A 14472-nucleotide genomic window follows, 5' to 3' on the forward strand; every position below is an offset into this window, starting at 1 on the left:
TATATAAATACTTTTATGATTATATTTACAAAACTATTATTATTACTGGTGTGTTTGTGAATGAGTGAACATGTTAGGTTGTGAAATTTTCATACAGAATTTTGTACTAATAACATCAGATGAATTAAGGCAGAACACTATTATTAAAGTGGGAAGGGAACAAATATAGTTATTTAATACCAATGCAAATAATTATGTATAATGTATATTTTTATATAATAAATTAATATTTATTCTATATTATATTCATATTTTTATATGAATACTTTTATGATTATATTTATAAAAATGTAATTACTGGTGTGTTTGTGAATGAGTGAATATGTTTTGGTCTATGCATTAGGACACATGAACTGCTGCCGCCTACTGGTGAGGAATATAATACTTCTAAAATACAACAGCCAACAATAGGCTTATTTTCAGTTTTAATCTGCTTTACTGGCCTGCCCATTTTTTTTTATTTTTTTATTATTATTATTTTTTTTAACATTTTTCTGGCCAAAGCATTTATAGCTTAGCTATATCCAAATGAAATACTAAAAAAATAAAATAAGAAAGAAGATAAATTATTGTGATTAACAAAGAAAGACAAACAAGAGATTAAATGACTTTAGAAATAATAACAGGATAGAATAATAAAAAATGTATAAGGAAGAGACAGGGATGCTTTAACTGGACATTCACTCTAAAAGTCAAAACATCCATCAACCGCAAAAAGAAAAATAGTTATGCAGGGTTTGTAAAGAGACGAGAGGGGTTGCGCCCTCTGATACACAATGGCACGCACCTGGTGACTCCAGGGTGACAGACGGGCTGCGCGTGGACACTCTGTCTCGCCTCATGTCACAATGACCATTATGATGCAATAAAGGAATGCAGATCTGTGTGGCCTGACACTCCATGAGCACTTTAATGATGGAATGACATTATGACATCATCTCTGACAGTGAAACAGCTGCCATTCCAGAGTAAATTGTGAATGAATGAATATGATAAAGTGAATGACAACTAAAATAAATATGAATAAAAATAAGTGAATACAGTGGCAAGAAAAAGTATCTTAACCTTTTGGAATTAACTGGTTTTCTACATTAATTGCTCATAAAATGTGATCTCATCTTAATCAACACCACAAGTATAGACAAACACAATGTGCTTAAGCTAACAAGACACAAACAATTATAATCTTTCATGTCTTTATTGAACACATCTCATTAAAATTTAACAGTGCTGTGGAAAAAGTAAGTGAAACCCTAAGCTAAATATGACAAAAAAAGCTAATTAGAGTCAGGAGTTGGCAAACCTGCCATCCAGTTAATGAAACGAGATTGGATGTGAGGGTTAGAGCTACTTTGACTTATTAAAAGCACTCAAACATTTTGAGTTTGCTATTCACAAGAAGCATCTGCTGGCGTGGACCATGCATCGCAAAAAGAGAGATTTCAGAAGACCTACGATCAAGAATTGTTGCTTTGCATAAAGCTGGAAAGGGTTACAAAGTTATCTCGAAGAGCTTAGATATTCATCTGTCCACAGTTAGACAAACTGTCTATAAATGGAGGTGATTTAGTACTATGGGTACAGAATGCTCAATGGGGTAAAAAAAATATCCCTAGAGTGACAGATAAAGACTTGAAGGAATCATTGGAACTGGTTAACATCTCTGTTCATGACTCAACAATATGGAAAACATTAAACAGGCATGGTGTTCATGGCAGGACACCACAAAGGAAGCCGCTGCTTTCCAACAAAAAACATTGCAGCATGACTGAAATTTGCCAAAGACCACCTTGACACTCCACAACGCTACTGGGAAAATTATTTGTGGACTGATGACACTAAGGTTGAATCGTTTGGGAAGAACACGCAGCACTACGCATGGCATAAAAAGGTCACCGCATACCAACATGAAAACATCATCCCAACGGTGAAGTACGGTGGAGGGTGCATCATGATTTCGGGCTGCTTTGGGGCTTGGACCGCTTGCCATCATCAAGGGAAAAATGAATTCCCAAGTTTATCAAGATTGTCTACAGGACAATGTCAGGGTGGCTGTGTGCCAGCTGAAGCTCAGTAGATGTTGGGTGATGCAGCAGGACAATGAACCTAAACATCAAAGTAAATCCACTACAGAATGATTCAAAAAATAAAATCCACCTTTTGGAGTGTCCCAGTCAGAGCCCAGACCTTAACCCAATAGAGATGCTGTGGAATGACCTCAAGAGAACCGTTCACACCAGACATCCTAATAATATGTCTGAGCTGAAGCAGTTCTGTAAGGAAGAATGGTACAAAATTTCTTATGAACGTTGTGCAGGTCTAATCCGCAGCTACAGGAAATGCTTGGTTGAGGTTATTGCTGTAACAGGAGGATCGACCAGTTATTAAATCCAAGGGTTCAGTTACTTTTTCCACAGCACTGTGAATGTTTAATGGGATGTGTGCAATAAGGACATGAAAGATTATAATTGTTTGTGTGTTGTTAGCTTAAACACATTGTGTTTGTCTATACTTGTGACTTTGATGAAGATCTCATTTTATGACCAATTAATGCAAAAACCAGCTAATTCACATATGTTTTCTTGCCACTGTGCAGCACGCACATTGCAAGTGTGAAATTTCACAAAAATACATACAGGTAAAATATAATAATTATGCTGTAAGTTTTAGCGAGTTGATGTTTGGCACATTATGTCAGAAATGATGCAGTGATTGACAGAGGCTCAGGACCCAAGCACAGAGTTAAAAATAAAGATAATCAACATAAAATCTCACAAGGGGGAAAACAACAAACTACCCCGTAGGGGAAAAAGGTAATCCAGCGCTGGGGCAGAGGGTAAATGGAGCACAGGACCGACCAAGCTGGGACAAAACAGGGATGACTAACAGGACCGACATGGGAGAACAAACAAGAACGACTGATTACACAAGACGAACTGGCACTGGACAGCACACATGAGGAGACTAAAATAGGGAGAGAAATCAACAGGTTAACAAGACAGGGCAGGTGTGACTAATATACTAATAATGGGCAAACAATGAGGTGGGGTATGACGTAAGACAGAGAGACATGCGGCGATACAGAAAGAAAGCCACGTGTTCTTACAAGACAACAAAACACCCAAATGGCATGAGCACACATCGCAATAAGGCAATATACGCTCATGCCAACCTACAGAACAGATGAGAGAATGTGTAGCAACACCAAACAAAGCGATGCCACGCATTCCCACACTAAACAAAACCTGAGCGTACATCATGAGGCTAACGCCACGCGATGCACGCAACAGGCGACAAAAACAAGACAGGACACCTGTGTGAGAGTTAGGCCATACAGAAACCCGAAACCACAGACTGAAGTGACCGAACCTCAGCACAGTGTGAAGACAGCTCGTACCCTGGGCACGCAGCACAAAGTGTGTGCAACATGCGGTTGTGGGAGACAGACACAAAGACAGACAGAACATGGAGCATGAGTGTCCGGATCCCGATACAGACCGAAACTGAACCAGACAGGGAAGTCAGGATCCAGACACCATGCTCCGGACATGAAACACAAGACAGACCGAAGAGCACACGGCAGGGAAAAAAACCAAAGTTGTGCGCTCACACGAAGACAGACAATGAAACAAGACAGACATGGGACGATGATGCCATGGTCCAGTCAGACAAAAACTTAATATAATCAAAGAAGACTTGTGACTCGACTTAGACAACAATTACTTGTGACTTAACTTGAACTCGAGCCCTCTGACTTGGAAAGACTTGATACCTTCTACAACAAAATATCAGTGTTGCACATTTAAAAATGTGCAACAAATCAATGATTCATTTTGCCCAATAAACAATTAATTTGATTTTCAAATCTGCATTTCCACGCTCTTCATTCAACCAATCAGACAACCAACCAATCAACTTACACGTGAGTAGGACCAAGTTTGAAGATCACGCATTCAAGGACGACACCAAAATGATACCAAAGGTAATTTCATTTGGTATAAAGAATACAATATCAAAGGCAACAAAAGGATTGCAACATGTAGAACCTGTGGTTACAAAATTACAGATGCTTTATCAACAACGTCCAATTTTGTGAGGCATCTGAAAACCCACAGACTGAGATATGTTGGGATTGTCAGCTATTGTTCAGTAGCATTTAACTTATCATGTTAGCTGGGTTAGCTAGCTAGCTAATAGGGATGGGTCAATATCCCCCAGACACCACCTCGATGATACGAACAATTTTTGAACGTTAAAATACGAACTGTTTCAAAAGTATAGCAACAAGACTTAAACAATGTGTTTTAGTGCGATTAAAATCGCTTAAGATTTTCTGTTATAGCCAATAGTTATAGCCAACTTTACAACATCGTTGCCATGATGATGTAATGTGAACAAACCCTAAAACCCTAACGCCGGGTTTACACATCCTCCATGAGCGAGGCATGAGCGGCAAATAAGCGGGGCGGTTGCGTTGGACATTCACATTGGCCGCGTTCCTTCCGCGAGAAACAGCAGCGCCTCTGCGCAGGAAATAATGTTATATAAGGGGTCCTACGCCAAATCTGTTCTTTAATAAGGTCATGAGCTGAGGTTATTGCTGCTTCAAGGACAACAGTAGGCAGTCATGTGCACTTCATCTTTATCAGCACACTTGGTAGTGATTGGTTAATGTTGTATCTATACTGTACACCTATATACACAGAATGGCAAAAGGTCCGGCAGTTTATTAATTCTTTCCTTTGTTATGTTATTTTATTGAGTTTACTTGCATGCAGACATATATATTGTAGTGTACTATAGGTTCGGTTTGAATCATTTTGATTTGCTTTTGTGTCTTTTCTATAATCTCTTGATTATTTTAGTGTTATACTGCACCCAGAGCCGCTGAGCTCAGCGTTAGCCGCGTGGCAAAAATAGGCTCAACGCCAAAACTATCCGCTCATAGTCGTGTATGGGACACTTCTGGGATGCGTCAACTTGCGACTTACGCTTGCAGTGGGAACTGTGTAATCTGTTAATATGGGCGCCAAAACGAAAACGCACCGCTCATGCCTCGCTCACGGAGGATGTGTGAACCGGGTGTAACATGATAATTTAAACAAAATTTACACGATAATAATACACAAGTTTTAACAGAAGGATTTAAGTGCTTTTATAAAATTATTAGATTCACTTTTCTGTTTAAACCCTTCAAAAATTCACCCCAATCACTTCCATTGTAAGTGCCTCACTTTAACCACGATTTTGTCTTTTTTTTTTCTTTTTTTTTTTTAAAGAAAATGTGGGATGAGTCGGAATTTATTTTTGTGGTCATCAATTGACATTATGCCACAAATGCTGTCGACTGAGCTTAACTTGTACTGAACCTGGAATATTCCTTTAAGACACACTTATAACTTTCAAGCACATCCCTAGGCGGACAAATTGAACAGAGATAGATTGGTGCCCTTAGTGAAAATATACATTATATCTCATAAGAAATTGAACTGGGAAGTAATGAACATTAAAAGCCTTTCTGATATAAATGAATATAAATGTAATATAGTAATTAGTACTCGGACACTAATTTGGGCAAAGAGCACTAATGACTTGTTTATGACTTGAAGCTTAACGTTGAGGACTTGGGACTTACTTGTGACTTGTAAAACAATGACTTGGTCCAACCTCTTTAAATCAGCATATTTACACTGCTTCATCAGATGGTTTCTCTTTGGTATTGGTCTCTTTACACCATCACAAACACTACTAAATGAAGAAACACTATTCATTTCAGATCTGTAAACAAGAACGTCTTGGTAGTTATGCGTGTGTGAGAACGGTTACCTTCATAAATCACTGGAAACAATCTGTGACGGCTCTAGTCATTACTGAAAAGATTAAAAAAGACAGATGATCTAGAAATAACAGCTCTCACAGAACTAAAAACACATTATCTTTCATAAATGTTAGAATGTACATAGATGGATTTATTTGCGAGATCCACCAGCAAATTAGATTATAACTGACCAGCTGTGGTGCTGCAGGTGAAGGCAGATCCCAGTCTTGTCCCAGCTTTAGTGGTCAAACTGTACTGGAGGAAATATAAGTAGTTGTTTATATAGATTGTATTATCTATATATTGTAGTTTTACCAGCCTCAAATTCACATACAGCTTCTCTAAAGAGTAAAATACCAACATAAGGACAAGAATATATCTTATTTTGTCTATATAATAAGATATAATCTTAAAGCTGTAAAGTATAATTTCTGCACTACTATCATCATCAAACGGAGTTGCACAAATAATGACTGTTTTCAAACAGGTTTCCATTGAAAGTATTTTAACCTTGATAAAATTACACACTTATAACTGCACAACATTAAAATGATGTGGTTCCTGCATGCAAACTGTATTAATAATGTGTCAAGCGTATTTAATCAGTTGCCTTTTCACACTGAGGCAGATCAATTGACTGTGAGCTGCCTAGACAAGACCTAAACAGACCACAGGAAGCTGAGCCTGTTGATGAGTTTAGAGGTAACGCTGGCGCGTTGGTAGAATAAAAACAGACCTTGCAGACAAACATTTCAGTGAGAACACTAAAGTCAATTAAATGATGAAAACACTGTCAATAAAGCAAGACAGATTAGAATAATATTGACATGGTAAAAAAAAAAAAAGATTCAAAATAGTTCAAAGAACTTTATGCAAGTACACAAGCATAGATTTAAAGCTTGGCAAACGCATTGCAATTACGCAGTTCTGTTATATTACACCTTCTTGCACTAGTTAGGTTCACACTGTACGATTTTTGTCATCTAAGACAAATTTTGGGGATTGTAAAAGATTTTTGTCGGCAGACTTTGATCGCTTGTGACATGTTCACCAACAAGGAAATGCTGGCAGTGTAAGAAATTTTGCGTCACAGTCATGCAGTGCGACTTCAATGTATGTCGTAAACACCCAGTCAACGATACAACACCTAAACAACGCTGTCAGTCGGCAGTGTTGGGTCAGTTACTACTAATTAAAAAAGTAATCCACTACTTTAGGGGTCTGGGTAGCTCAGTGGTAAAAATGCTGGCTACCACCCCTGGGATTCACTAGTTCGAGTGACTCCAGCCAGGTCTCCTAAGCAACCAAATTGGCCCGGTTGCTAGGAAGGGTAGAGTCACATGGGGTAACCTCCTCCTGGTCACTATAATGTGGTTCGTTCTCGGTGGGGCGCATGGTGAGTTGAGCACGGATGCCACGAACAACGGGCAACGTGGTCAACAAGCCACATGATAAGATGCGCAGGTTGACGGTCTCAGACGTGGAGGCAGCCGGGATTCGTCCTCCGCCACCTGGATTGAGGTGAATCACTACGCTATCACGTGGACTTAAAGCATATTGGGAATTGGGCATTCCAAATTGGGAGAAAAAAAAGTAGTAATCCACTACAAATTATTATTCTTTTTTTCTTTTTTTTTTGATTTTTCCCCCTTTTCTCCCAATTTGGAATGCCCAATTCCCAATGTGCTTTTAAGTCCTCCTGGTGGCTGAGTGACCCAGGTCTCCTAAGCAACCAAATTGGCCCTGTTGCTAGGGAGGGTAGAGTCACATGGGGTAAACTCCTCGTGGTCGCTATAAAGTGGTTCGCTCTCGGTGGGGCGCGTGGTGAGTTGAGCGTGGTTGCCACGGTGGATGGCGTGAAGCCTCCACACGCGCTATGTCTCCGTGGCAAGCATTCAACAAGCCACGTGATAATGTGGTTCGTTCTCGGTGGGGCGTGTGGTGACCTGAGTCACTGGGGACCTGAGTCACTCAGCACACCCTGGGATTCGAACTCCAGAAGCAAGCTAGCGAACTCCAGGGGTGGTAGCCAGTGTATTTTGCCACTGAGCTACCCAGGCCCCCTACAAATTATTATTTAAAATTCAATTAATAATGAAATAACTGATTATACAGTAATAAAGTAATCACATGACTAATTACTTAACTTTTAAGTTACTTTCTAAAACACAGAATAATTTTTTTCTGTAAAACGAGTTTAAAATTATTTCTATATTTCCCTTTAGCTGTCACAGAAATGCAAACAGATGTACATATGAACAGAATTCATATTTAAACGAGGGATGCACTGATAAGAAAATGTTTGGCTGATACAGATAACAATTTTAACAAAAACTATAGGTCGATAATGATACTGATATCTTGCAACTTACGCTATTATTTTTATTTATTTTTATCAGATCACGTTTTTACTTAGGAAATGCTTTTAAAGCCTTTTCACTGTTCTAACAATAAATCATTTCTATTAATCATTGGATCTGTTGAACACATGACAGGCTAAAATATTAAAGACAGCCACAGTGAAAAATAAACAGAAAATAAAAAGATTAAAAAAAGATTAAAAAAATGACTAAATATGATAACACGTTGATTGATATGAAAAAAGGTTATTTTGTACTTTTAAAACATTTGTGCACTTCTGTTTTTGCAGTTTAAAACGCAGCCTTTTAAGGTTTAGTAATTGCGCAAAGCCGTATAGTGATTTCAATCTTAATTCAATCAATCGTGCAGCATTAATGGATATCATACCGATATCCCAGAAGTCCAAGTCTGCTGGTTTTAAAGCATTTTGTATGGTTTCCCTCACCATGTAGCCAATATGTAAGTGCCGCTTCCACAACCATCACGTCCGTTTTTTTCCGCATTAATGTGAGAACGAAACAGAATAAAAATTAAACATTACATGTTCTTAGGAGTGCCAACCCTTCTACATATTTTGGCTGTTTTATATTTCTGGATTGTGCATTTGAATTCACAGAGTTTTTAAAACCGGCGGTTTTAATTTGGTCAATAATTGGCCGATAGATATCAGCAGCCGATACATCGGCGCATCCCTAATTTAAATGTATGTATTATACATAATTGTAAATTTGAAATATGTGTAATGCAAATAATGTACTTAAAAGTTATTACCTTAATTGAAAGTCGGTAACGGTAATCTGATTACTAGAATTTAAAAAGTAATGTTACTCTTTATGTTTTGTTTATTGGTTTTTGTAGATGGAAATCAATAAAAATGTTAATAACAAAAAAAAGTAATGTTACTCTACTATTTTTCACTAAAACATATTCGGTTAGATTCGGTTTTTAAATTGCTTCTTATGGAGACCAGAACCAGAAAACAGTGAACGAACTTGTGAATGAACTTTCTACCTCCCATCTGTGTTTATAATTTGCAGTTACACATACATCAGAGCAATGCAACACTGGTTTACAGTGACTATTCATCTGTCCTTCATTCAAATTCCATAAGAGTTCAGTGCTGTCAGTGTAAGAAGCTCTTACTGTAAATGACAGGCATGTTAAAGACAGGGGCCTCCCTTCAAAATCACTACAGCACTTTCATGTTTTCAAGCTCGGAGTATGTATGTAATTACCTCATATAATTACCCTGCTGTATATAAGCTTTAGAATGACTGAATAGAAGCTATGTGAAAATACCACTAATGGAACTGCTATAAGGGCCGACACAGCCCCTATACCTCAAAAAATAAAGACTGATCGAGAGAGCGAGAGAGAAAGAGAGAGAGACATGTACGGGTAATAAACTTGAAAGCAAAGGAGAAAAAACATGGGTAGAAAATTACATCCTTAAAGGAATAGGAATAAAATGACCTTTATTTCATGTGGTTTCAAACCCGTATGACTTTCTTTCTTCATGAATCACTAAATGAGATGTTGCTCAGGCTGCTCTTTTCCATACAATAAAGGTGAATGGTGACTGAGGCTGTCAAGCTCCAAAAATGACAAAAAGTGCCATTAAAGTACCATAAAGGTGGTCCATACAACAGGTGTGCTATATTCAAAGTCTTATGATAAAATATGTGATTGGGCGGAACAACAGACTAAAATTCAAGTCGTTATTTGCTGGTAATCTTCCCCATGCTTGTACGAAATGTTGCCTGTCTAAACATGTATTTTTACGTGAAATGAATTTTACGAGGCTCGTTGAACGGCAGTGTCCTGGTGACTCCACCTCTCTCCAAAAAGTCTTGTTTTAGTCCAATAGAAGTACTAGGAAAATGTTTTCCATCACAAAATGCCTGAAATGTAGGTGGCGCATTTTAGCCCTCGTCCATAGACATTCAGTCTAATTTTCAGTTCAAGCACCACCCTCATTGTTTCATTGAATATCTCGGCCTCTGAGTGGACTAGAAGCTCAATCTATATGTCATTAGAGAGCTGAGATCCTCCCCTTTGTGATGATGTATAACATTTTATCATAGTTCATAAAATTTATTTCTGATGATTTGTTTTGCATGCTTTTCTTGCTGGACCACATATTTTGTTCTGGACATCTAAAATATAACATTGGATTATTCACACAAGCAAGCTCACAGACAAGTAAACAATGGCTCATTTTTTAGAAAACTGCCTAATGTAAAAGCAGATTATTGGGGTTTCCAGCAGCAGTGATCGCCACATAAGAGACATTTGCAATTGTTGTCTTACAAAAATCATATTTCACTTTGTGATACTTTTCAAAATCTTTCGAACTGTGGTATTAGGACAACAAAATACGGTCTGTACAGTCGCATTCCCGAGAATGAGAGCTTTCATTTGATATATGATTTGTCTGTTTAAGGGCTATTTGAAAAACTTTTATATTCATAGTAATATTTCTACCAGATGACCTCTAGGTGGCGCTGATTTGCGACGTGAATGTTTTCAGGCCTTATTTTGTTATTTTATGTAACAAATGCAGAAGTGATGGTTATCTCTGAAATGTTCAGATTCTAAGCTGTCAAACGATTCCACTTATTCCTGACTTGTGTATTCTTAGACTTGAACATTTTAAGCGTAACCTTTTTCACGACATAGCGCTCCCTTTTGGACCCACCGGCGAGTCCGCAGAGTTGAAGAGGTTAAAACTCGATAGAGCATTACCCTTGAAAATCTCAGCTGTTTGGGAGAACATTTAACTCTCTTTTAGCACCACACAGTACAATTTCACTTCAGAACTGAATCTAAGGAGCCGCATAATATTATTTTGCCACAGTCACGTAATTTTTATAAGATCAGAATGACACGAGGGTGAGTAAATTAAGTACGAATTTTCATTTTTGGGTCTACTATCCCTTTAAAAATGTAGTGGTCTGATGGAGAGACTGACATGCAGTTAAAATGAAAGGAAACGGTGCGGATACAACAGAAGGAAAGTATACACAGTCAATGTTGTCTTGTCTAGTGACTTAAATTGACTCCTGTGGAAGCAGAAAACAGAACATAAACCCCCATCCCACTCTCTGTTTGGTGTTGCAGATGGGATGCCATATGCCCGGCTCTATCTGCATGTCTCAAAGAAGGTATTGTAAAGACTCAAACCGCTTTATGACAGTCAGTTGAACTCTAGACCTCAGTTTTATGAGCCTTATATGACATTGAATTGCTCTGTAAAACTTTGGGCCGTCCACTCAAGTGGTTTGGGGAGAAATGCAACCTGCTTATGACACTGAGGGGTCAGCAATCCCCACGAACACTAAAGGAGATACTGTAATAGTTATAGAAGGAAACCGCAGCGTAAAATGAAGTTTGCACTGATTTGCAATGGCTCTTGTTTGTGGGTTGCAGTCAAAACTTATACTACATTTTCTTTAAGAAAATATGAGTGGGGCTTGCCCATGCAAAACTCGCCAATGTGATGCCAGGGGTGTTTTCAATTACATTTTTTTGTCAGGCATTCTTTGCGGCCAGGTAACCATGCCCCTTTCACCACATAGGGCAAACGGCGAGGGTTGAGTGCATGAAGTGCCCAACATCGTTTGGACGGCCAAACTTTCAAGGGGGACACAAAATTCAGTATTTAGGGCTTGAATTGAAATGGAATGGTCTAAGAGGACAAAAGAGAACGCAAAATGTTCCCGAGGCTGTGTGTGGTGGCACCCTTAAGAATCTTTCTGTGTCTACGTCCATTGAAAAATGCCAATAGCATTACAGTTGTCGTGGTGATGCCCCAGACGTGGCGGCACTGAAGTGGTGGGCGGAGCCTTAGTCGAGACCGACCCAGACGCTTGAACTGCTGTCTGACACCTCCACCGCATGTCCCGGGAAATACCCAAGCACACAGAGGAACATTCTGACATTTGTGCACAGATCTGCGGTGCTGGTAATCCATTATTACAGAACAGCTACAGCACAAGTAAATAATTCATCAAGAGACACACATCATTCGTATAAGACACCTAACAACAAAATTATTAAGCTTCTAAATCATAACAACTTGAGAAAATGAAATAGCCTAAGGTGAAACAAAGAATTTCATCAAACTTTGCTCTGATCTCCATGTTTGTAATAAACAAATTAATAATAATATTATTAAACACAACTGACCCATAGGCATAAATAACCAGAGTGTGCATAAAATCCCTTTTTTTTTACCAAAGCAAATATGAGATGCCCACAGAAACTTCACAGACATACTTGATAGACAAAGACACAAATCCTTAAAAAATATTTAAGTATATTTTTAAGATGTATGCTTTCCAATCGTATGACAATTTTCCATTTAACTGAATCAAGTCATCTTATTTATTATAATTGAGTAATATACTATGTAATTATATACTTATTCATTACATACTTAAAATAATTATAATGTAGTAAAATAAAGGTATATATATTTAAAAGTATGCATTCCAATTATTTGACAATTTTCCATTAAATGAAGTAATCTTATTTATTATTGAGTATAATATTATATAATACGTATCAGTTATATACCTACAATAATTATAATGGAGTAAAAAAAGTATATTTTTAAGATTTATGTATTCCAATCATATGACAGTTTTCCATTAAACATTATTGAGTAATCTAATTATAATTGCGTATATTATACTTAAATCAATTTATTAGTTATATACCTTCAATAATTATGACTTTAAAAAGTCTATTTTTTTATTTTTTATAAAAAAAATGTATCCCCTTTTCTCCCAATTTGGAATGCCCAATTCCCACTACTTAGTAGGTCCTCGTGGTGGCGCGGTTACTCACCTCAATCCGGGTGGCGGAGGACGAATCTCAGTTGCCTCCGCTTCTAAGACCGTCAATCCGTGCATCTTATCACGTGACTCGCTGTGCATGACACCGCGGAGACTCACAGTATGTGGAGGCTCATGCTACTCTCCACGATCCACGCACAACTTACCACACGCCCCACTGAGAGCAAGAACCACTAATCATGACCACGAGGAGGTTACCCCACGTGACTCTACCCTCCCTAGCAACCGGGCCAATTTGGTTGCTTAGGAGACCTGGCTGGAGTCACTCACGACTTCAGTGGTAGTCAGCGTAAAAAGTCTATTTTTAAGATTTATGCATTCCAATCGTTTGACAATTTTCCATTAAAAATGGAATTGAGTCATCTTATTTATTATAATAGAATATAATATTATATATTCTTATATACTTTATTAATTACATACTTGCAATAATTATAATTGAGTAATCATAATCATTATAAAATCAGCATAAATGCGACGTATTTAAGTTAAATACTTTACATTATGCTTAATTTATAATATGTAAAGCTTGTTAAAGATTACTTAATTCATTTTGATGGGTCAAAAATTAAATAATAATAATAATAATAATAATAATAATAATAAATTCATCACATTAATAAAAAAAAAAAAAAATATGATAAAGAACTTGCCAAAGTTTCTGAGGTTCATGACGCAGATAGTTGCAGTCTGATGAGATATTCTTGACAAAATGTATATTATATTAGAAAAATGCTAAATAAAGGCATTTTCACTTGTGGACTTAAATATTTCTGCTTTGTTATATATTATAACATGTCTGTTTTATTATTATTATTTTTGAATCCTAAAACTTTATTTGCCAGTTTTAATGTGATTTAATATCCCAGAGTTTCAATATACCCCAGTGTACATGTTCATCAAGACAAGTGATGCTAAAATGAATCCTTATATTCTGTGGTGGAAAGTGACTGACCCCCTGCACGCTGTTGATAAAGACCATTCAGATAAATGAAGAAAACACCACAGTCTGCTTGAAATACAATACCCACAATCCCTCAGTGTGTTCATCTACTGTGGCCATCTGAAAGACAGCGCAAAGAACAGAGAAGGTGACCTCACAGATAACACAACAGAGTCACTGCGGCAAAATCTCCACCATCTGCTGCTTATGCTGAAGCACACAACAACTTACTGCATTTGTGTCCATGTTCCAAAATCTATAAATATACGCTTCTGTTTTAAACGCTGAATACAGCATCTTGTACCTTTCATTAAAACGGCTGTGAATGTCAAAAGAATAGTTCACCTAAAAATGAAAATTCTGTAATCATTTACACACCCTCATGTTGTTCCAAACCTATATGGCTTGCTTTCTTCTGTGGAACACAAAGATATTTGAAAGAATATTCACACTGCTCTTTTCCACACAATGACGCATAGGAAGCCAAACTC

The sequence above is a fragment of the Myxocyprinus asiaticus genome, chromosome 38 (genome assembly GCF_019703515.2).
Source record: "Myxocyprinus asiaticus isolate MX2 ecotype Aquarium Trade chromosome 38, UBuf_Myxa_2, whole genome shotgun sequence".
Lineage (NCBI taxonomy): Eukaryota > Metazoa > Chordata > Actinopteri > Cypriniformes > Catostomidae > Myxocyprinus > Myxocyprinus asiaticus.